The sequence below is a fragment of the Pelobates fuscus genome, chromosome 4 (assembly GCF_036172605.1).
Source record: "Pelobates fuscus isolate aPelFus1 chromosome 4, aPelFus1.pri, whole genome shotgun sequence".
NCBI lineage: Eukaryota > Metazoa > Chordata > Amphibia > Anura > Pelobatidae > Pelobates > Pelobates fuscus.
In genome coordinates this window covers 287,815,502-287,840,853 of record NC_086320.1, presented here as the reverse complement: position 1 = coordinate 287,840,853, position 25,352 = coordinate 287,815,502, and the positions used below count along the sequence as shown (strand labels likewise).

Below are 25,352 nucleotides of genomic sequence, written 5' to 3'. Positions count from 1 at the left end.
AAAACAAGAATAATGAATTAGCAGTCATTCAGAGATAGCAAAGAAAACACATGTTAACAGTATTGAACTTTAATTATCAAGAGTCAGTTAAATGGAAATTCTCTGGATAAGCAATAGTGTGGGATAGGAAAATGTGTTGGAAACGGACGTATGAGAATAGAGGAATCCCAAGTCCACGCCTTCTCAATTCAGAGCATGTGGATAGACAAGAAGGTAACAATGTAGTCAATAATTGTAGGGATACAAGGTGGTGATCTTATGTTAGTCTAATTCACATGGGATGTGTTTTGCTGTTAAATGTTACAAATTTTTTATATTTGCAGAGAGAGAGAAATGCATTGAACCTAATTTATAAGAGAATCTAGTGAGAGTGGGAGATACAATGATGCATTCAGTATCTAGATAAAATATTAGAGAACCAGCTGTTGAAAAGTTAAAATAAATAGCGGAAAAGAAAAAATAACATTTGAGATAATGAATAGACTCAGCGTGGGTGAGGAGGTGGGGGAGGAAAATTAATGGACTAATAAGAGATGTTCAAAGGAAATCTTTTTTTTTTTTTTAAACGTTGTAGAAGCAAAATGTTATAGGTAAAGAGGTAAAGAACTAAGAAGTGCTGGTTCATGTGACAATGATGGAATAGCTTGCTAAACACACAACTGTGTAGTCAACATAAAACAAATATATATATATATTATTGCAAAAACATTACAAAAACATATTACATAAGGATATCCTTTTTTTTTTTAAATTCTTTATTTTTGTAGTGCATAAGCTGGTAACAGGTTGTTGCGAGGTACCCCAAAGGCATTCCTCCAACGCATAAAAGACATTTGAAACATACAGGTACATGCAAAATCAAGCACAATTTTTATATTTAGAGACAGTTTAGGTAGTTAAAGGTAGGTGATACTTTGCTAGACGCCCTACTCATTTTAAAGTAGAGGAAAACGTGCTGGGCAACGTGCCCCTTTTTATGGTAAATTATATCATGCTAGACAACTTTTCTTTGTCATTAAAAAGAATACAATATAGAAATATAGGATGTAACAAGTTAGATAATTTGTACCTTTTAAAAGTAGAATGTGATATGCTAGGCAATTCGCACATGTTTATCGTTGGATATAACATGTTAGACTACTTGCACATTTTCCTGTTTGCATTGTGAAGTAAATAGGCAAGATGGCTCTGAAGTGTTAACTCATTATCTGCTTATACAAATGTGCCTAAGTAGGTCAGAAACTAGTAAGTAGGTGAGCTTATTACAACATTATATACGATTTAGTCAGGCTAAGTAACTGGTGGGGAATAGAGATTAAATATAACAAAATGAATGTATGCATGCTGGTCAGGTCAAGATGGTTGCAAGCTATCTGTTGGTAGATAAGGCTGGCTGTAATGCGAGCGTGCTTGTGTCGTGCCACATCCCAAGATGGCCATGCCGTAAAACTGAAAAAGCGTGACTTTCATAGGGTTGGTTGCCTATGTGATAAGACCTCGTTAGAGGACACGATGTGGATGCCCCTGATCACCTTCTGTCATTACAACAGCATTTATAGCAGGGTAACGTAGAGGCCAAATTAAAAATTAAAAATTAAGGCTAAATTAAAAGTGAGCCAGTGGGAACATTCAAACAGTAGGGGTTTAACTGCTATGATATGTGTGAGGCATAGCATCTCGTGGTTCCATCCACTGCGCAGCATGGAACTCACGGTTACTGCGGGTAAGTCCTGAATGTTCATCCAACGCCTGAAGCGTGGAGGGCATTGCTGGCGTGATGGCCCTCATCAGATCCCCTGGGCATGGTCTCTCTGCAATAGGGGCCAGCTCCATGTCCAGTCCGAAGTGTCTGCTGCCGCTCCGGTCCTTGCTTTGTGGCTGTGTCGGCTGGGAGCTGGGTCTTGCTGTGCTGGGTGCTGGGAGGGAGGCTGGATGAAGCCTTATTAGGTGCCGCTTTCGTGGAGGACTCTCTCGTGTGTGGTCGCCAGCGGGCACCTGTGTTGCCGTCTGCTCCCTGTGTTGCCGTTTGCAGTCTTCGTAGCTGTCGGGATGCTGTATTGGGGTCACGTGTGGGATATCCCCCCAGGCAGCGCCGAACCGCCGGGCGGATCCACTTCGCCGCCACTTTCACCGCTTGTCGGAAGGGCTGACTCTTGGCTTTACACCTCGCCCAAAGGTACTTGCAGAGCTGTTCAAAAAACACTATAGTGTGTTTGGGAGGTTTGTGCATCTTGCACCTTGTTCTGCGTTGCTTCTGCGCCGCCATTTTAGCTTGGACCTGGTGGTCCCTTGCGGGCAGGGCTTGTGCCGCTCGGGTAGTTTGCTTCATGGGGCTAGTCGACCCCTGCGAGGACCGGGATATCCCCCGCCGGTCCAGAGGGGGGGGTAGCAGGGCTGCAGTGTGTCTACGCTTGGGTGCTCGTTCAGAGCCGGGAGGTCGGCCATCTCCCCCGGGCCCCAGACTCCGCTTAGGTGTAGGCCGCATGGCTGGATCGGCTTTATCTGTGACGCACCGGTGCCGGGCCGGTATCGTTCAGTTGCTCTCGTCGTGCTGTGCTCGTTTTTGGTCACCGTTTGCCGTTGGTGCTTGTGGGTCGCCCGATCGTGGCTTTCTTGTGCCGGACTTGGCTGGAGCTCCTAAGGCGTGCGACCGGCCATGTTTGCTGCCAGGCCCCGCCCCCAAGGATATCCTTTTTAATTAGTGTGCTAATAGATTCTTGATCTGACTGCCATTCTGGAATTTTTTCATAGTTTGTTGCAAAATTGGAAGCATTTAAATGTAAAACTGCAAATAATGCACTTCAAGAAAAACTGAAAGGAACACTCCATGCACCATAACCACAGTAGTGGGATGTAGTGATTATGGTGCCAGGAGTACCCTAGTGCAGCCTGGAAGCTCCATACTCGGAGTTGACCTTCCAGTCCAGTGATGCTCTCAGTCAATAAGTTATCCCTGCACTACAGAAACGCTTTGCAGGAGCTTCCAGGCTGCAGAGGAGGAGGCCCCCAGCAGACCCTAAATAAGTTCTTAAACCATTCTTAAATGGTCTGACTACTTACACTGGGACAACACCAGGAGACTCCTGGCACCATAACTACTACAAATAGTTATCATGCTTGGTTGTAGCATTCCTTTAAAGGGACACTATAGTAACCAAAACCATTAGCTTAATGAAGCAGTTTTTGTGTATAGATCATGCCTCTTAAGTTTATGAGTAGAGATGTCCCGAACAGTTCGCCAGGAACTATTCGCCAGCGAACATATTGTGTTCGCGGTCGCCGCGGCGGGCGAACATATGTGATGGTCGGTCCGCCCCCTATTTGTTATCATTGAGTAAACTTTGACCCTGTACCTCACAGTCAGCTGACACATTCAGCCAATCAGCAGCAGACCCTCCCTCCCAGAATGTGTCAGCTGACTGTGAGGTACAGGGTCAAAGTTTACTCAATGATGACGAATAGGGGGCGAACCGACCATCGCCCGCCGCGGCGACCGCGAACACGCTATGTTCGCCGGCGAATAGTTCCCGGCGAACTGTTCGGGACATCTCTATTTATGAGTTAAATCACTTTTTTTCTGTCATTGCAGCTCTAGCCACGCCTCTCCTGGCTGTGATTGACACAGCCTGCATTAAAAGAAAATGGTTTCATATTCAGTCAGATGTAACTAGATGTAGCGGTTTCTATCTCCTGCTCTGTAAATTGAATTTTATTCACACACAGGAGGCTCCTGTATCATCTAGCAAACTATTAACAGAGCAGGAGATAATAAATTCAAAATTAAACAGAACTTGCAATAAAGGAAGTGTAAACATTAGATTTCCCTTTACATGAAGTGTTTAGGAGGGCTGTGTAAGTCACATGCAGGGAGGTGTGACCAAGGATGCATAAATACAGGGATTACCCCCTAAATGGCAGAGAATTGAGCAGTGAGACTGCAGGGGCATGATCTTTACACCAAAACTGCTTCATTACGACTATACATAGTTACATAGATACATAGTTACATAGTTACATAGCTGAAAAGAGACTTGCGTCCATCAAGTTCAGCCTTCCTCACATATAGTGTTCCTTTAAGCATGCTAATTAAAAACTGAATGACTTACTGTTGAAATATGTGGAGAAGAATCAGGATGTGTTGCTGAAAGATTTTGCAGTGCTTGCCTATGAGTTTGGAAAGTAAAGGCAATAAAATACATGCATTTTATCTATGAGGATGCATTTTATAAATTGTGTATCTTTATTCTCATACCCCACCTGCAATGTGATAAGAATACCATATTCAAAAAAATGTAAGGTCAACCCCCGCCCCCTACCCCCAAAAAAGCAGGAGAACTCTTGACGCATAGACTTTTACTGATAAAAAAGATGCATCAATAATGAGTCTAACCCCTTAAGGACGTGGGACGGTTCAGGACCGTCATCGGCATTTTCCCATTGCCGACCGACGACGGTCCTGAACCGTCCTAAATTTAAAATGTACTTACCCGATCGCCGTCGTTCCCCTGGCGGCGATCGGCGGTGCTCCCGTTGTGGGGAGACTGCCTGCAGCCCAGACAGTCTCCCCATGGCGAATTAGGACCCCTGTGGCCATGTGATCGCCCAACAGGGCGACCACATGGTCACAATAGGTGTCCTAGTCTCTGCCTGCAGGGGGACTGTCTGTGCTGACAGGCAGTCTCCCTGCAACTGTAAAATCATTAAAAAAAATTAAAGTTAAAGTTTATAAAAAAAAAATATTATTATATATGTGTATATATATATGATATATAGACATATATTATACCTATATAATATATGTCTATATATCATATATATAATGTCATGCTAAGTGTATTTTTAGATTAATATGTACATATATTAATATAAAAATACACTTATAATTAAATTACACACGTATATATATAATATATATAATAACTATATATATTGTATATATATATTATTATAAAATACAAATAATAAGTAAATTAAATTAAATAAAAAAAATAAAAAATAATAATAAAAAAATAAAAAAATTATATATCTATACGAAATTTTATTCTAACTGTATTTTGATATTAATATATATATATCAAAATACACTTAGAATTAAATTGTATATATATCTATGTATATATAAATAAATAAAAAGAATATGAACTATTCATATGTCCATATAAAAAATGACATAAATAATTATATAAATATACACGTAGACTTCATATATATAAATATGCATATATATTTAAATTCTACGTGTGTATTTATGTAATATTTTTACATAATGAAGTTATTTTATTGATTGCAATTTAAGGGACCTGCCTGCCAACCCAGGCCGAAAGTCCAGAGAATTTAATTTGCTATCACTGTATTTTACCCTGTAACGTTCTACGACACCCTAAAACCTGTACATGGGGGTTACTGTTTTACTCGGGAGACTTCGCTGAACACAAATATTAGTGATTCAAAACAGTAAAACATATCACAGCGATGATATTTTCAGTGAAAGTGACTTTTTTTGCATTTTTCACACACAAACAGCACTTTTACTGATGATATAATTGTTGTGATACATTTTCCAGTTTTGAAACACTAATATTTGTGTTCAGCAAAGTCTCCTGAGTATAACAGTACCCCCCATGTACAGGTTTTATAGCGTTTTTGAAAGTTACAGGGTCAAATATATGGGTCAAATATTTTTACATTGAAAATGACCAGGTTGGTTACGTGCCTTTGAGAGCGTATGGTAGCCCAGGAATGAGAATTACCCCCATGATGGCATACCATTTGCAAAAGAAGACAACCCAAGGTATTGCAAATGGGGTATGTCCAGTCTTTTTTAGTAACCACTTAGTCACAAACACTGGCCAAAATTAGCGTTCAATTTAGTTTTTTACTTTTTTCACACACAAACAAATATGAACGCTAACTTTGGCCAGTGTTTGCGACTAACTGGCTTCTAAAAAAGTCTGGACATACCCCATATTGAATACCCTGGGTTGTCTACTTTAAAAAAAATATGTACATGTGGGATGTTATTCAGAGATTTATGACAGATAATAGTGTTACAATGTCACTATTGATACATTTTAAAAATGTATGTTTTGAAACCGCAATATCCTACTTGTACTTATAGCCCTATAACATGCAAAAAAATAGCAAAAAGCATGTAAACACTGGGTATTTTTAAACTCAGGACAAAATTTTGAATCTATTTAGCAGTTTTTTTCATTCGCTTTTGTAGATGAGTAAAAGATTTTTCACATAAAAGTAAAAAAACATGTATTTGTTTCAATTTTTCATCATATTTTTTCATTTTTAAAAAATTAAATTACATGAGATTATATAAATAATGGTATGTAAAGAAAGCCCCTTTTGTCCTGAAAAAAACAATATATAATTTGTATGGGAACAGTAAATGAGAGAGCGGAAAATTACAGCTAAACACAAACACCACAAAAGTGTAAAAAGATGCCTGGTCGCAAATGTACAACATCGCAAAAAAAGTCCGGTCCTTAAGGGGTTAAACATATACTTCATTTGTCAGGGCAGTTAAAGGACAACTGTCATCATTTTTTTTTTTTTTACTGTTCATTATTTGAAAGTTAATTACATTTAATGAAACTTAATGTGTTTTTTTTTTTTAATGCTGTATATCGATATATATTTGTTTGTGGGTGAGTGAGCAGTCATGTTGAATCATATTCTACTGTAATCACAAAATGTGCTTGCTGCTGTGATTGCTCTGTGTGAACTTGAGGCAGTAAGCAAGTTAGGGTGAGCAATAGTTAGTCCAGTGGTTCCCAAGCCTTTTAGGTTCAAGGTGCCTTTAATATTTCAATATTTTTCTAAGGCGCCCCAAGTCAAAATTTCGAGGTTGCATGTCTGTACAGCGCTGCAGCATTTACTGGCGCTATAGTCTAATATATAGTGTTCGTGTTTGAAGGGGTGCTTGTATATAGTTCTTGTGTTTTAATACAATGGTGTGTTTGTATGTAATGTTCACTTTAAAAAGTGAATGGATATTTGTGTGAAGTATTTGTGTCTAAGTGAAGGGATGTGTTTGTCTATCCTTTTGAAATTTGAATGTAGGGGTGTGTTTGTATGTAATATTTGTGTTAAATTGTAGAAATGTGTTTGTATGTTGTGCTTGACTGCTTGGATGAATGCAAATACACCACATACATACATGCATACATACTTACACAGATATACATGGACATTAACACATAGATACAAATCAATACACCGACACATACACACACTGACACATACACACACCTTAACACACACATACACCGACATATACACACACACAAACACTCTGACACACGGAAACATGCCCCCTGAAACACAAACACTGACACATGCACACACAGATGCACATCCTGACACACAGATGTGTGCGCACATACCGACACACACACTTACACAGAAGCACACTGACATATATACACACACAGATGCACACCCTGACACATAGCTTACCCTATGTGTCCTGTAGGGTGACTACGTCCTGGTCCTGCTGCTAGCTGGTGTGGTTGAGGGGTCTGGAGCAGCTCCTGGAGTTCTCCTTTCCCCTCATGCTGCGGCTGCCTCCTCTCCCTCTTGTGCTGTCTTCCTGCCAGCCGACATTACAGGGGCCTGGTCGTGTTCTTAAAGGACCGCAGCACCCAACCAGGCCCCTGTTCAGCAGAAATGTTTCCCGTGCTTAAATCATAGCACCGGGTAAAAATTTTGCGGTGCCCTTCCGCGGCACACAGTTTGGGAGCCACTAACATAGAAACATAGAAACATAGAATGTGACGGCAGATAAGAACCATTCGGCCCATCTAGTCTGCCCAGTTTTCTAAATACTTTCATTAGTCCCTGGCCTTATCTTATAGTTAGGATAGCCTTATGGCTATCCCACGCATGCTTAAACTCCTTTACTGTGTTAACCTCTACCACTTCAGCTGGAAGGCTATTCCATGCATCCACTACCCTAAGGTAGTCAATTAACAGCTACTGACGCAAAATGGCTGCTCAGCAAGATGAAATGAAAAAAACAAAAAGCAAAATTTTACAAAAAAAATGTTTTTGTTCAGTTTCATTAAATTATTACACCATACTCTTAAAAAGCTATAGAAACAAGCACTTGCCCAGGGCACCTGCCTTGCAAAAACTTCTAATTGAGCTGCATTGGGAAGTCTGTAACTGGACAGTCACAGAACGTCTGGGTGGGTTAGAAGGGAAGGGCCTGCAAATGCTGCAGACAAGTGAACAACAGCTTCTTGCAACCTGGTTTAGATATACCCCTAATAACAAAATGCATTATTAAATGCATGCATGTTTTCATTGGGGAATATCAGCTATGCAGTGATTTTTATTTAATTTTATATAATTTTTTTTATTTAGACAGTGGAAAGTCGGGGGGGCGGAGCCTGGAGCTGAGCCTGAACGGACGCACTTAATGTGAGCTCCGAACAAACGACGATAATCCGCCTTAATCCGAGGTACCGAGGTACCATCCAAAGACCCAAACACCCATCCGACTTCCCCCTGGAGCCCAAGGCTCAAACGAATGCCGTTCCAGTTCCCGCAAACGGGTAAAAAGACCCGGCGAAAATCTGGGGCCTACCTGACACTCCAAGCCACAAGGTACGCGACGGAGGTCGCTGCATTCAACGCCCGACACAGCACTCACCTGTTAACTGACCCTGCGGAATCGGACGGCTACACAATGGGTCGCAGGTCCCAAAAGCCTCCACCAACTACCAGCAGAGGCATTCAAGATATAGGTGACATGCTACAGAGGCCAATGGCGCCCAAGATGGCGGCTCCGCCGGAGTGCACGCCAGCCTCTCCAGATGAGGGGAAACAGCATGGGGCCGGATTAGAAACATCCACCGCTCCCCAAGTCACAGAACCACTAGCCGGCCAGGACACTCAAACCCCGGCAACCAAAAAAGATATTGCCGACCTCCTGATGGAAATGAGGAGAATGCATGCAGCAGACATTAACCTAATAAAGACTGAATTACAAGCGATGACAGCACGCACACAGGCTACAGAGGAGGACATCCTAGACCTCAAAAACGAGGTGAGAGAGTTAAAAAACACTTGCTCCCATATGCAGGCCGTACAATCCTCTCTAATCACGAGACTGGACCAAACAGAAGACCGCAACAGACGCGCTAACTTAAAACTAAGGGGGATCCCAGACACCATAGACTCCTCAGAACTACCCCACTACCTCAGACGTCTCATAGCAACAATTCTGCCACCCGCTCAGGCAAAAAAACTTGTGTTGGACGGCTGTTTTAAAATCAGAAAAGCCAGACAAGCACCAACGGACGCCCCTCCAGATGTCATCATCCGATGTCACTCTGTGACCGCCAAAATTAAGCTTCTCACGGCGGTCAGAGGGAAGACCCCGCTAACATTTGAAAATTCACAAATTACCTTTTACCAAGACCTGACCCGCAACACATTACTGTGGCGCAGATCCCTGGCCCCGGTCACAACTCAACTGAGAGAGGCAAAGATTGAGTATAAATGGACATTCCCAAGATCCTTGACAGTGTCCAAGGAGGGCGCCACGCACAGCCTCTCCTCACTACAGAACGCAGAACCATTCCTGAGGGCACTGGGGATACTAGCGCTCACCCAAACAAGGGAGAATCCCACAACGTCGCACACATGGAATCCAGAGACGGTAATCTCTTTCACCCCTAGGAACACGGAGAGAAGCGGAGCCCTAACCTGAACTGCCCCACCGTGCCAGACCTTAGACCCTCTAAGTGCCCTCCGCAGGCGCAGAGGTAGGGCTGATCCGAACTGTAACACTGGCGGTCAGCAACTCTAATATATCCAGCAGGCACTGTCTCCTCTTTTTTGCTTTGCTTGCCGGCTCTACTGCTGTTTTATCCTGTGACTGTTTATTTTTATTACTATGGGTTATGTTAGTTTTTGTATTTGGTTACTGTTTTCAGCGTGATACTACAACACACACATCTAACAAGTATAGCATACGCTATACCATAACTGCGACCAACCATCACCAGCCGCGACTGACTCGGACAAAGAACACCACAAGCTCCAGGGAGAGTAATCTTTCTCCCACCCCCCCGTGACTTCCTCGGTAAGAAGTCGAAACCCCAACCCATCGGTACACCACAAAGACGCAACGGGCTCTATGAGCGATAACGCTCACCCCACACGCACACGCCAATCTACACGGACACAATAGAATTCACTCGCAGACACTAACAACACTAAGGACAGCCATACGCACACACACGCAAACCTGAGGGGTACAAACATGCAGACAACTACCTCCAGACTGATAACCTGTGGGTACACCCCCCCCCCCCCGATTTAACATGAAACCGAAACTCGTAGACTGACATACACTGTGAATACACTCCATAGAGGCCTTAGTCTCACACTAATTGACTTGTAAAAAATAAAAAGGTGCAGATCTAGCTGACTTTACGACTCCGAAATGACAGACAAAAGTATGCCTTAATTTTGTTGTGAAGTCATGTAACAACCATCACCCGCAAGGCTATTGTGGCCAGCCGGGTTGTTTTGTACTTATCCATGCACGCAAAAATAAAGATTTATAATAGACAGTGGAAAGTCCTTTTAAATGTAATCACCTTCAGAAACAAGAAGTGGCGATTTGATGATAGTTTAAGATCCATTTATTTCTAACATAACTTGTATTGACAAAAGGGTAGATGCCCTTCTATAAAGCACATACCCAGAGTAAATTTTGTTTGCATCTGGAGCCAAGAGGAATTTTCTTTTGCCTTCCTCTAGATCACTAAAATGTTAAACCATGAAACAATTGTGATTTAAAAGACTTTTTGGCTTATTCAATTCTCAATTCTGCTTTATTAAAATCCTAATGTCAAATATTATGTTAAAGTAACCAAACCATGACTATACCGAAGATTCTAGATCAGCTACTTTGGACTTGGATTCCATTTCAATACAATTAGGAGAAACAAGGTCTGTGTTTTCTTCTCAAACTTATTTATGTAACATTGTAGTTACAAATATTCAGATGAGCAACATCTTTCAATTAAACACCATGCCTAGCGGCTTTAGATTTTAAAGAGACACAATCACAATATACCTGTCCCTCTGCTTCCCCAGCATGATCTCCTTACAGAGGTGGGTGTTACACTTCGTTGATTTGAAAGTGTGCCCAAGCAATGCAAACCTCTTCCATGACACAGACACTCTGGTTTAATTGACAGCATGCAGGAATCTCTATGGAGTGACGTAATGTCACTCCATTCCTATACTCCCAAACCGGCACTAGCAGCGCCAACTGGGCAGTTACCATATCTTGCGCTGCGGTTGCTATGGGTGAAAAGCAGTGGTATGAGTGTCTGCCGAGAAATTGAGAGCTAGATGGGAGAAAAAAAGTTTTTAAATAGTTTTTTCTGGCAAAACTGCTAGCATGATATATAGATAGAATTTGAAGCTCTTTTAAGAGAGCTAAAGTAACTGTACGTGTGACAGGTTCTCTTTAACTAACAAAACCTTTCAAATGTATTTACTCAAATATAGAATGGGGGGGATTTTGATGTCCAATTTTTGGCAAATTTTTATTGCACTTTCATAAATGTATCTGTTTTTGCTTTTTTATGTTTTGCTTATTTTCTGCCCTAAACCTAATTGTTTTATATATGTCATTTTTTCAGCAACATAATAGATTTATCATTCTTTTCAACACTTTTTTTCAACAGAAAAAAAAACATCTATTTCTCTTTTTTCTGAAACTCTAAACTTGGTGGTCTTTTGAAATTAAAGTGAGAACTGGCAAAATGGACTATGAAGAAAATTATGGAAGATGTAGCACACAACATGATGGAGATCCAACTTACATTCCTTTTCCAACTTGTAATGATACTAAATAATACAAAGGAAAATATAAACTCTGTCTGCTATCTTTGGTTTTAGTGAAAATAAAGAGTTCATATATCTGAACAAACATATTTAAAAATATATATATATTGAAATGGTTACAGTAAAAAACACAAAAGTTTAGCTAGCACATGACTTATTCCTTAAGATTTTACTGCAACATGTCCCAATCCGAGGGGGGAAAAAAGGAATGATGTAGACAGCTTGGAAGCGTAAATGTCTCCTATTTCCATAATCAGAGTTCACAATCTGCTTTAGATTGAGAAAGTTTTGGATCGTTTGGACAGCAAACTGGTCTTTTTGTCATGAATTTCTGAAGAAAAACACCTGTTCTTGGTGTGATTCAAGGTCAAAAGATTATTATGTGACTTTGGGACAATGACATCTGAATACTATAAAAATGTCCCAGATGTAGAATCATGTGTCAAACACCATATGTTCATGAATTTTAGATGATCTGCAAAAAAGTCTAAAGCATACTGTGTCAAAAGTGGAAAATATTGTATTGCATATATGACAATTACATATAAGGTAGAATATATGCAAATCCAATGTTGTTGGATAAAACAAATCAATAATTTTTTTATTTCAGTTACTATCTATGTTAACCTGAAATTATTAAACAATTTTATGTATTATTATTATTATTATTATTGTGACGCAGCACCCATACTCCGACTGAGTCCTTCGAAAGATCAGCCTCCTTTCTGCTATCAGGGACACTGCAGTGCTTCATATCCAGTCACCAAAGCTTGACTGTGGTCTCTGAGAACCTTGTCCACCATACCAGGCTGCAGCTCACACCTTCCAGACAGGTGTCGTCTCCTCTGCCTTTGCCTCCTCTGTTTATCTCCCAGGCAGGTATTTACTGGTGATACTCGAAAAATGTGAATATCGTGCAAAAGTTCATTTATTTATTAATGCAACGTAAAACGGGAAACTAATATATGACATAGACGCATTACATGCAAAGCAAGATTGTTCAAGCCGTGATTTGTCATATGTGTGATGATTATGGCTTACATCGCATGAAAAACCCAAATCCACAATCTCAGTAAATTAGAATATTGTGAAAATGTGCAATATTCTAGGCTCACAGTGTCCCACTCTAATCAGCTAAGTAAGCCATAACATCTGCAAAGGGTTTCTGAACATTTAAATGGTCTCTCAGTCTGGTTCAGAAGGAATCACAACCATGGGGAAGACTGCTGACCTGACAGTTGTGCAGAAAACCATCATTGACACCCTCCATAAGGAGGGAAAGCCTCAAAAGGTAATTGGAAAGGAAGCTGGATGTTCCCAAAGTGCTGTATCAAAGCACATTAATAGAAAGTTATGTGGAAGGAGAAAGTGTGGAATAAAAAGGTGCACAAGCAGCAGGGATGACCGCAGTCTGGAGAAGATTGTCAGGAAATGGCCATTCAAATGTGTTGGGGACTTTCACAAGGAGTGGACTGAGGCTGGAGTCAGTGCATCAAGAGCCACCACACACAGACGGATCCTGGACATGGGCTTTAGATGTCGTATTCCTCTTGTCAAGCCGCTCCTGAACAACAAACAATAAAAAAAAACAAAAGGGGGGGGGGGGTGGGGAGGAGGAGATATATTGATAAGTTTCTCCTAAGTGGGGGATTACCCCTAGTGAATATCTTCACCAAAAATACAAAAGTAAAGAGAGAAAAAAGGAGAAAGGTAGGAATGAGTAAATTATCCTAACAGAGTGAGTTTTCAGGAGAGAAACAGTACGGGAAAAATAAAGTGACTGATTCTTCATTTCCCCAAATTTTAAAACTTAGCTTTTAATCTCAAACTAAATGACGATAGGGAAGATAACCCACCAACCCTACATAGCAATAATACAAGCTTAACCTGTAATAAGTGCTATATAACACTTCAATTATGACCGGTAGTGCGAGTGTTAATGGCTGATAGTGGTTTACAATCTAGCTGGCAGACCGTTATTGCTACACGCTACACTGTTATAATGTATGATTGTATTATTGCTATGTAGCAATAATATCTCTCTCTCTTTTTTACTTTCAAGAATATCAGTTATTAGAATACTTTGCAGTCACACTTAATTACATTATGGTTACCAGCACACTTTGGTAGGCTATAGCATTAGTATAGTTCTATATTGTAGCCTAGAGCTGCCGTTTTTTTAAAACACACTGCTTGGTGGGTTATCTTCCCTATCGTCATTTTTCTTTTATTTAGTTTGAGATTAAAAGCAAAGTTTAAAAATTTTGGGAAATGAAGAGTCAGTCACTTTATTTTTCCCGTACTGTTTCTCTCCTGAGAGAGGGAAACTCACTCTGTTAGGATAATTTACTCATTCCTACCTTTCTCCTTTTCTCTCTCTTTACTTTTGAACAACAAACAACGTCAGAAGCGTGTTACCTGGGCTAAAGTAAAACAGACCTGGTCTGTTGCTCAGTGGTCCAATGTCCTCTTTTCTGATGAGAACAACTTTTGCATCTCATTTGGAAACCAAGGGCCCAGATTCTGTAGGAGGAATGGAGAGGCACAAACAGCAAGATGATTGAAGTACAGTGTGAAGTTTGCACAGTCTGTGTTGATTTGGGGAGTCATTTCATCTGCTGGTGTTGGTCCACTGTGCTTCATTAAGTCCAGGGTCAACGCAGCCGTCTACCAGGAGATTTTGGAGCACTTCATGCTTCCTTCCAAAGATGAGCTTTATGGGGATGCTGACTTCATTTTCCAGCAGGACTTGGCACCTGCCCACACTGCCAAAAGCACCAAAGCCTGGTCACCCTCCTGTTTCCTACCTTTTAGGTGCAGAAGGGTGACTTCCCTGGGGTCCAGTGGCTCAGCCTGATGGGAGTCAGAGTTCCCACTCATGACTCCCTCCTCCCACACGGCTCCCGGTGGTTGCTTGGAGAAAGTGACTGGGGCAGTCACTTCCTCCCAGCTGTTATGTCATCTCAGGGGGCCCAGTCATGCTGTTAAAGTGCCACAGCGCTGACCGGGCCACCAGGACACTTTAACGTGCAGCCCCGGCTGTTCTACTGCGCAGGCCGGGGCGGCAACACATGGTGGAGGGCACCGCAGTTACAGGGGTCCACAGGGCGGCCGGACCCACTGGAGTGGCAAGTGGATTGCAGTAGTCAAGGCGAGGACAGTGGCATGGACCAGCATCTGGCGTTAAATAGGGCGGATGCTCGCATTGTTTTTGAGATGGAAGCGGCAGGATTTGGTGATAGACTGGACATGAGGGGTGAAGGAGAGGTCGGAGTCAAAGAGAACACCTAGGCAACGAGCCTGCGTGGTGGAGCTGATGGTAGCACCATTAACATGGAGGGAGGCAGAAATGGGAGTAGCAACACTTGAGGGAGGAAACACCAGAAGTTCTGTTTTGGGCAAGTTTAGCTTAAGGAAGTGGGCAGCCATCCAGTTAGAAATAGCAGAGAGGCAATCAGAGACACTACTCAAGTGAGGCGGGAAGAGATCAGAGGAGGACAGATATATTTGCGTGTCCCCTGAATAGAAGTGATATTGGAAGCCAAAGGACCTGATGGGTTTACCAAGGGAGGCAGTATATATAACAACACGTCACATATTTTGCTTTCTGCAGAGGGAATTAAGTATGTAAATATTAGAGGGATGTAGGGGAACAAAGCTTGTGTGGACTGGCTGACAATGTATTTATTTGAGATAAAGCTGACTTTGCGCACCGTGCAAATGCTCTTGCTGCTATGGTCTCTAACACCGTGGCATGTTCCCTTTCTTCTACACTGACTACATCCACATTTTCTCTCTCCCAGATTGCATACCAAGAGCTTTTGCCTGCTAAGAAGGTAAGGAGAGGAATGAACAAGTGAGTGCTTGGGGACATGATCCAGAAAGTGTACAGTAGCTCATCATTAGCATTTGCGCAAAGCTCAGGACTCTGTCTGCATAGTATGCTCTATGTTGGCCAAACTGACCTTCCAATTCTTTGGGCAGACCCGCCTCTTTGGGTGGCAACAATTATGTGAGTTGCATCAGTGGTCCATCCTTTTACCTCACTAACTAACATTGTGCTTCACCGGAAGCTGCTGTTAGAGGCTATGGATTTGTTTGAGAGATTAAAGCGAGAGATTAGCATAGGGTACGCATTTTCTTATAGATACATCCTGTTAGTTTTCCTTCAGCACCACCTCCACCCGATATATGATGCTTGGAAGGCATGACTATTTTAGTGTTTTCTGTTATTAAGATTCTGTAATTAGGCTCACCATGATTGTCAGCACCAGGCCCAATGGTCTTGTAATCCTGTCCTGACTAACTGGTGTATCTTATTGTAAAGAACTGCGGAATAAGCTGGCGCTATATAAATAATAACCAATAATAATAAGTTGACAGATAAAAAAAAGCTTCTGACCAGAGTAAAACAACTCCATAGGAAACTACAGAAACCACAATGCCATTACCTCTTTACTAGGTGGTGTTATAGATGGGAATAATAAGCCAGGTAGGTAACAGGCACATGATCCCTACCATTTGATCCCATCCTTTGGTGGGTGCAAATATGATCAGTGTGCTAGAGGTTCTAATAGAGCAAAATTAATTTGGCATACTAAGATCTTATGGGTAATAGGCCATGGAACTATCCCTTTGATCATCCCTTTTATCATTGAGCAAGAAGCTAGGTGTTTATATTTTACCTGTAATTGCTCTGGCATTCGTCCATGCACCAGGAGTGTTGCTAGGCTCCAAAAACATTTGGGAAATTGAACCTAAATCAAAATGCAATGTCCCTTACACTAACAGAAAGCTAGGAATCCCAAGACACATCTCTGCCTCTCTCTGTTATGTCCCCACCTCTCTACCCATGAACATTGTGCAATACATGCTCTCCAGAACGACTACAGCTCAGAGTACGTCCATGCAGCCTCAACAATGTAATGAGAAAAGGCAGTGTTTACACTACTGCCCAATGCCCCCTCTAGTGGCTGTCACTGGGACAACCACCAATGGGACTTCCTGGTTTCAAACGTGAAAGTATTGTGGGACCGATATTTATGCAGCACAATCCATAGAGATGCATTAACTCAATGCATATCAACGAGGAGATTGTGACTGGTCATAGCACAGTGATTACCGCACACTTGCACCTTAATGCTTGCCTGTGGGAAAGCACTGGATTGGCTTAGATCATCTGTATTGATAATTTCCGTCAAAAATACAATCCCACCATATTACCTAACTATTAGAGGGGTTTGCCGCAAAGTTCTGATCCCCTGGCAATCACCTCAGGCAATCACCTCAGGACACCGCCCATTTCCCCCTCTGTAATTTTATTCTCTGGCCTCTTCCACTTCTTGTAGATATCAAGGCTAAAGAGTCAAACATCTGGGGCTTCAGCACCAAAAGCTCCCCTTGCAGATGCCAATACCAACCACAGAAACTGGAGAAAGAAGGGGCATTTGCCGGTTACTCTTAGTTCATTTTGAGGTAAAGGGGACAATTTTTTTTCTTGCTCTTTTCTTATACTGTAACCCCTATCTTGTCATTTAAATATATTTATGGCAACAAATAACGTCAAGGTTTGCTATTTCTTCCCAGTGTTCCGCTACAAGTATATAGTATAAATATGCTAAACCATTTTTATACCACAGTAAATCAACAGCATAATATTTGTACACCATATTTATGTTATGCAGGCAAGTTTCCTTTACTTTGGAAGATATTTTCGATGTTTCGCTGCACCAGATTGAATTGTAATACCAGTAGATATAGAATGGATTAGAAGTCCGAAAGTGATGGCTTGGAGCGAAACACAAATTGTATGTACAGACATATCCAAGCGATTTCATTTGAATTACTATTTAAACTACAAAATACAAATGCAGTTCAGTCCTATTATTGTTATATGAACCACATAATTAAATATCCAATCATTTAAAACACCTGTTTAAATAACTGCTGTCTTTCCATTTAATTACATTTTATCTATCATCTTAAATTATTAATCTTATTAATCACTTGCCAACTCGGTTCAAATTTGACAGAGTACACAAAAATGCTTGTTGTCTCAAAGAAAATAAAATTGTTATAGTTCAAAACGTATTATTATTTTTTTTATAATAATTACTGCTGTAACCATTAGTATTAATACTCTTACTACTACTATAATAAATGTTTTCATCACAAGCCTTAAAGGAACACATCCACCCAATAACAGCTTCTCGACGGAGTGCTTCTTTAACCATTTAACAGGAAGTACGATACATTTCACTGGCAGTGCCTTGTTTAATTCTTTAACTGCTAGTACATTGTACACCAGAGGTGCCCAAAAGATAGATCCCCAGATTTTTCAAAACTACATCTTCCATGATGCTCTATTATAAATGCATTCTAAAGCCATGCAAAGCATCATGGGAGTTGTTGCTTCAACATCGGATCTTAAGCTTCAAAGCTTCACATATACCATATTATCTATCTATCTATCTATCTATCTTAATATATAGATAGATATATATATATATATATATATTCAATTTTTTTTTTTAAAACAAATCTTCACTCACTGCACAGATAAGGAGACGGTGATGAAGAATAAAGTGCTTACCTTGTGTTTGTGAATCCAAGTGCAGTATCTAGTGATTATTACCGTACATTTCACTCTACACAGGTAAGAAGAAAGGTATTTTACCTTAAGGCCATGGAACACATTGAAAACTCCTCCCTTTACACAACTTCATGTGCTTTATCATTGAATCTATTTTCTAGATTTCACTAAGTATATAAAACAGAACAGTAATTGGTGTGTTGAACAAGTGATTGTAATCACTGATAAAGTCAATCTCCAGAGATGACTAGAGAGAATCAGTCAGGTTTTGCAATTATTTTTCTAGTCTAGTAGAACTATTATTTTAATATATAATGATCCTGAGAAATGAGAAAAAAAAACTCTAAAGGAATAGTAAAGGAGTTTGTTCTGTGGAATTTGCTAGATCCAACAACATGGTTTTTGATGATATATGGATCACCCATTAATCTGGAATGGTTGGCATTTTGTTGGTAATGCTGTGAGAAAATTGCAATACAGACACATTCTCAACCATAAGGGTAGTATTCAGGAACATGGCAGTGAAGCACAATGCTAAGTACGCTGCTTGGATTCTCGTTCAGACCAGATCTCTTAATAGCGAATGGTCCAAGAGTAGAAGTGATAGTTATGTCTAGTGTATTGCTCTGGGTAGAATAGGTTTGGTGGACCAGGGGCGTGACTTAATAGAGAAGGTAACAGACAAATAATGAATAGCCTTAAATGAACAGCCAGAGTACCATAACCACTACAGGGAGCTGTAGTAGTAATGATGCCTGGAGTCGCCCACCCCACCAATGTAAATAGTCAAGATTCTTTTTAAAGAGTCAAATCATCCTCCAGGAGAGTTCTCCTGAGCAAAGCCCCACAGTGTATCAGCTGATCATTCTCGGCCAATAAGCTAAGCCTGCACTACCGGGCTTAGTTGAAGCAGATATTTCCAACACTAACCAACCCCTAGATTTATCCCCATGACCCCCTACCATTGCCAACCACAGTGTCTCTCTATTTCCTGTGTCTTTTCCAAATCACCTTACTGTAGTCAGTGCAGCATGGTGCTATATGTTTGGCACAGCAGAAAATTAGCTCCTTTCATTGTGGCCGGTTCAGAGTTGTCCCAGTATAAGGTATAGGTTTGTGTGATGGAGAGTCCCCAACCCTACCTCTCTGCTACTGCTTGCAAAGTACAAAAACTGCACAGCAAACAGACCTATCCAAACGAATCGCAATACTAATATACACACAGGCCACAGGCAATGGTGGAAAATAGAGGTCCACCATAACCACTACATGAAAATAGAGGTCCACCATAACCACTGCTTTTCACCAGAAGAAAAATTGCCCTTGCTCTGGAGGAGAGGGTGGCATCTTATCACCCAGCTTTGAGTATTGTTTGTGTTCAATAAACCTAATAGGCTCTCTTCTATGGAGTCTCTCTAAGCAGCTGCTTAAAGAGGTTAAGACCATAGTACTCTCTTGTTCTCTTAATGCTGATACACTTACTGAATATATATATTTCAATATTATAACCGTTATTTTTTTTCTCATCCAAGACATCCTAAGTCTCCCGGACGTTCGGGGAGACTTCTTCATTTTGAATGCGGCTCCCTGACACCAGCAAATTACATACAATATCTTGGAAATCAAACATGTTGTATGCAATGATTGTCATATTGTGTGTGTGATTTGCATGATACCCTAAGCAAGCCACCCTCTTGGAATCAAAGGTAAGCTAACAGGAGGGTGGCTGCAAATATATAAAGTATGACATGTATGTGTGTGTGTCAGATTGTGTGTGTGTGTGTGTGTGTATATATGTGTGTGTATGTCAGTATGTGTATGTGCCAGTGTGTGTGTCAGTGTGCATCTGATTGTGTGTGTGTATGTGCCAGTGTGTATCTGTATGTCAGTGTTTGTATCTGAGTGTATGTGCCAGTGTGTGTATCTGACTGTGTGTGTATGTGCCAGTGTGTGTGTATCTGTGTGTATGTGCCAGTGTGTATCTGTATTTCAGTGTGTGTATCAAATTGTATGTGCCAGTGTGTGTATCCGAGTGTGTGTGTCAGTGTGTGTATATGTGTGTCACTGTGTGTATTTGCGTGTATGTGCCAGTTTGTGTATATGAGTATGTGTTTCAGTGTGTGTATCTGTGTGTAAATATGTATCTGAGTGTGTATGCGCCAGTGTGTCTGTGTGTGTATATGACAGTGTGTGTATCTGTGTGTCAAGGTGTTCATACATGTTTGGTGGCTGTGTGAGGGTGTGGGGGGCGGAGCAGTAGCTGGTGAAGTCACCTCCCTGAAATGCATTTTTGCATGTTAGGATGTCTGTCAACCTAATCGTAATAACTTGCACAGGCCTCCTTGATAAGTGCTCTATATAAACGTATATATTAGTGTTTATCACAGGGAAGTTTCTGTGTGTCTTTTTCACATAAATGTCTCATTAATACATTGTGCTGTCAGTATGCCCTTATCTGTTTAAATGTTTGCTAATTATTATTGTTATGGGTTATTATACCAAGACACCATGAATGAAGGTAAGGGAAGATCATGGTTATGATCAGAGGAACTAATACTATTAGACCATGCACATGTGAATGTCAAATTAATTTAGCATTTACCTACACATGAGCTTTGGCTCAGTTTGCAGATCATCTAGAGCAGAGTTATTCTGGTATCGTGGATTATCATTTTCCTACAAGAATTTGGGATGTTTAAATTTAAGTCTTAGTTTTCAAAAAGATCTAAATACCACATGTCAAAATTTCAGAAAGGTATTTAGCCTGTAGCATTCTTTTGTTTTCAATTTTTTTTTTGTGGTCATTGGTGCTAACATATTAAAACATGTCATGAAACTTGCAGATATGAACATGTCAATTTTGCACAAGATTCAGCTGCAACGTGTGCACAAGAACTATGCAATTTAATGCAGTTATACCATTATCTGAATGAATGTCTTCCTTCTGCTGGATTAATGTTTCCAACATCTGTGCTCTGTGATGATGGAAAACCATGATGGATTTTATTTTTGTCACAAAATTTTTTGTTGAGCAGTTTTTAATTACAGTGCAGTATTAAAAGGAAGACGTATTTTAATCTGTCAACCTCAAATAGCTCAGCTTGCTGGTGCAAGCTGTGTAAATGTTTCTGTACTGTTTAAGGCATTCACCTATCTGTTTACACACATACCTCCCAAGTGTCCCTTCTTAGGAAGAAGTCCCTATTCTGCCCCAAATCCATCTATCCTAATGTAACTCTTTCTAAGAGCTCCATATTGTTTTATGTGTCTGAGTGCATACAGAGCCCAGGAATAATACTGTCAGGGTACCTGAAGTCTCTACCTCGGAGGAGGTTAGACTTCCCGACGTCCGTTCTCTCAGCGGGGCTGATTCATCCAATCCTCACAGCTCTCATAGTCATTCCCACGCCGGCCGCGTGAACCCCACTTCCTTTTATGACACGACGCTCAGGAGCCGACGTCATGACGGCAATCACATCCCGACCTGTCAATCTGGTTCGGAACAACGAATCAGGACTCGGCAAGGGCGGAGTCATGATTTAGAGAACCAGGGTATAAAAGAGGGATGTGTGTAATGGTTCATTGCCCTGTCGTGGTTCTAGCTTGTCTGGTTCCTCAGTGCTCTTATGTTTATCGTTCTATTTGGTTTTGACTCGGCTTGTACTATCGTTCCTGTTTACCTCTCGTGTCCTTTGACCTCGGCTTGTCTCTCGCTTACCTGTCCTCTCGTCCCCTCGACCCGGCTTGTCTCTGACTATTCTCTGCTTTCTCCATACGTTAGTCCGGCCATTCTAAGGTCCGGTATACGTACATCTCTCCTGTTCGTACTCTGCGTGTTGGATCCCTGTCCCGATCCTGACATTACGACAGGGCCATGGATCCTGCAGGTACAAACGCTCAGCTTGGTTCACCTGACTCAAGGTTTGAAGCCATGGACCATAGAATGGACCAAATGGCTCTAGCGCTGCAAGCATTACTATGCCATCCGAGTAATCAAGCAGAGGAGATGCGTACTCCATCTATCTCTCTTGCTAACACAGGCCTAGAGGTAGCCACAGGGGGAATTTCTTCCCTTGTTACTTCTCCTTTACGGTATGGCAGTGCTCCAGATACTTGTCGTGGTTTCCTAAACCAGATAGGAATTAATTTTGAATTACAACCCCGCGCCTATCCTACAGACAGGGCGAAGGTTGGATTCATAATATCGCTACTCATTGACAAAGCTCTTAGATGGGCTAACCCTCTGTGGGAAAATGATAATCCAGTAGTCTATAACTATAATGCGTTCATTACTACGTTTAGGAGGACTTTTGATCCTCCAGGGAGAAAGGCCAGTGCTGCTAGATTACTATTACGTCTTAGACAGCATAGTCTAACCCTTGTGGATTATGCGCTAGAGTTCAGATCCTTGGCGGCAGAGGTCAAGTGGAATGAACAAGCCTATATGGACGTATTTCTGAACGGATTGTCAGATGCGATCCTAGACGAAGTTGCCACAAGGGATCTTCCTGAAAATTTAGAGGAATTAATTTCATTTATTTCTCGTATAGATGAACGCATGAGACAGAGGCAGAACACTCGTGATTATGGCTATAGACCTTCCTTAAGACTAACTTCCGCATTCCAGAATTCTGAATCTACTAATCTAGCTCTCCCAGAACCTATGCAGATTGGTAACACTCACCTTTCAGAGAATGAAAGACAAAATAGGAAAAGGGAGGGTCGGTGTATGTATTGTGGAGTAGGAGGTCACCTACGCCTTAATTGCCCTAACCGTCTGGGAAACGCTCGCACCTAAGTTTCTCCAGAGGACAGGCCTTGGGTGTTTCTATTTTGTCCTCTACATATGATTACAGGGATCATAGGCTACTAGTACAGGTTTCTTTAACTTGGGAAAAGGGAGTACTTAAAGCTATTGTCAGGATCGGGACAGGGATCCAACACGCAGAGTACAAACAGGTGGTAGGTACGTATACCGGACCTTAGAATGGCCGGACTTAACGTAAGGAGTAAGTAGAGAACGGTCTAGGAACAAGCCGAGGTCGAGGGAACGAGAGGACAGGTAAGCGAGAGACAAGCCGAGTCAAGGGGTAACAGAGATAAACAGGGTAGTACAAACAAGCCGGGTCAGAACCAAAAAGACAACTAGAATACAAGAGCACTGAGTGACTAGACAGGCTAGAACCACGACAGGGCAATGAGCAGATGCCGAAAGCCTTACTTTATACCTTGATTCTAGAGGGTAATCACGCCCTCGACGAGTCCTGATTAGTGCTCGGGACTTGACTGACAGGTCGTCCCGGGTTGGCGTCATGACGTCGACTACTGAGCGTCGCGTCATATAAGGAAGTGGATCCCTCGCGGTCGGCTTGTAAATGGCCGAGGGGACCGGAAGAAACAACCCCTCCGGGAGGACAAACGTCCAAGTCTCTCACCTCCTCTGAGGTAGAGACTACAGGTACCCTGACAGCTATGGCATTAATAGATTCCGGAGCCGCTGAAAGCTTTATTGATCAAACTTTTGTCAAGAAACATGCTATCCCATCTCAGTTAAAGGAGACCCCCCTGGCCGTTGAGGCCATAGATGGTAGACCGTTATTAGATCCAGTTATTTCTCGTGAAACTTTACCAGTTAAACTAACCATTGGTATTTTACACGAGGAGGAGATTTCTTTCATGCTTATCTCATCCCCTTCAGTTCCTATAGTTTTGGGGTATCCCTGGCTTAAAAAGCATAACCCTACTATTGATTGGGAACAAGGTGAAATAGTCTCTTGGGGTCAGGGTTGCAAGAAAGGTTGTGTACAGAAAGTCTCACCGTTGTGCCTAGTGGACACACCTAGCAACTCTAACAAGCCCACAGATTTACAGATACCTTCCCAGTATCAGGATTTAAAGGCAGTCTTTGATAAGAGGAAGGCTGATACTTTACCTCCACACAGGTCCTTTGATTGTAAGATTAATCTCCTACCTGGTACTATGCCCCCGAGGGGTAATGTATATCCTCTATCCGCTAAGGAGAACTTAGTCTTAGAGGAGTACATTCAGGAGAATCTAGACAAAGCTTTATTAGGAGGTCCTCTTCTCCAGCCGGAGCTGGTTTCTTTTTCGTAGATAAAAAAGACGGCACACTACGGCCTTGCATTGATTATCGGGGCTTGAACAAGATAACAATCAGAAATGCTTATCCGATTCCCCTGATTACTGAGCTATTTGATCGCCTGAAAGGTTCTAAGATTTTTACCAAGTTAGACCTGAGGGGAGCTTATAACTTGGTGAGAATTCAGCAGGGTGATGAATGGAAAACGGCTTTCAATACCCGGTATGGCCATTATGAGTACACGGTAATGCCCTTCGGGCTTTGCAATGCTCCTGCTGTATTCCAGGATTTGATTAATGAGGTTCTTAGGGAATTTCAACATGAATGTGTTATAGTTTATTTGGATGATATACTAATACATTCTAAAGAGCCTGAAATTCATCACAAACAAGTCAGAAGGGTATTGCATAAACTTCTACAGCATGGGTTGTACTGCAAATTGGAGAAGTGTAGCTTTGACCAATCTCAGGTAAATTTTCTTGGTTACGTTATTTCTGGAGAGGGATTTAAGATGGACCCTGTTAAACTCCAATCTATCTTGGATTGGCCATTGCCCAAGGGACTCAAGGCCATTCAGAGATTCATCGGTTTCTCGAATTACTATAGGCGCTTCATTAAGGGATACTCGTCGATTATCTCTCCTATTACCAACATGACTAAACAGGGTGCTGATACTAAGACATGGTCTCCAGAAGCGCTTGTTGCTTTCAGTACTCTCAAGGAACAGTTTGCCTCAGCACCGATATTAGTCCATCCAGACACATCTTTGCCTTT

The 25,352-nt window shown here is 41.5% G+C and overlaps 1 protein-coding gene across 1 annotated transcript in view; it reads right to left on the bottom strand.

Annotated features, from left to right (window-relative positions):
- Nucleotides 1-18,532, bottom strand: part of LOC134609441 (collagen alpha-1(VI) chain-like) — a 153,267-nt gene extending 134,735 nt beyond the window's left edge. The window contains exon 1 of the mRNA XM_063453117.1: nt 18,479-18,532. The gene's annotated coding sequence lies outside the window, so the exon portion shown is untranslated. The remainder of the gene's footprint in view (nt 1-18,478) is intronic.
- Nucleotides 18,533-25,352: the final 6,820 nt, after the last annotated feature.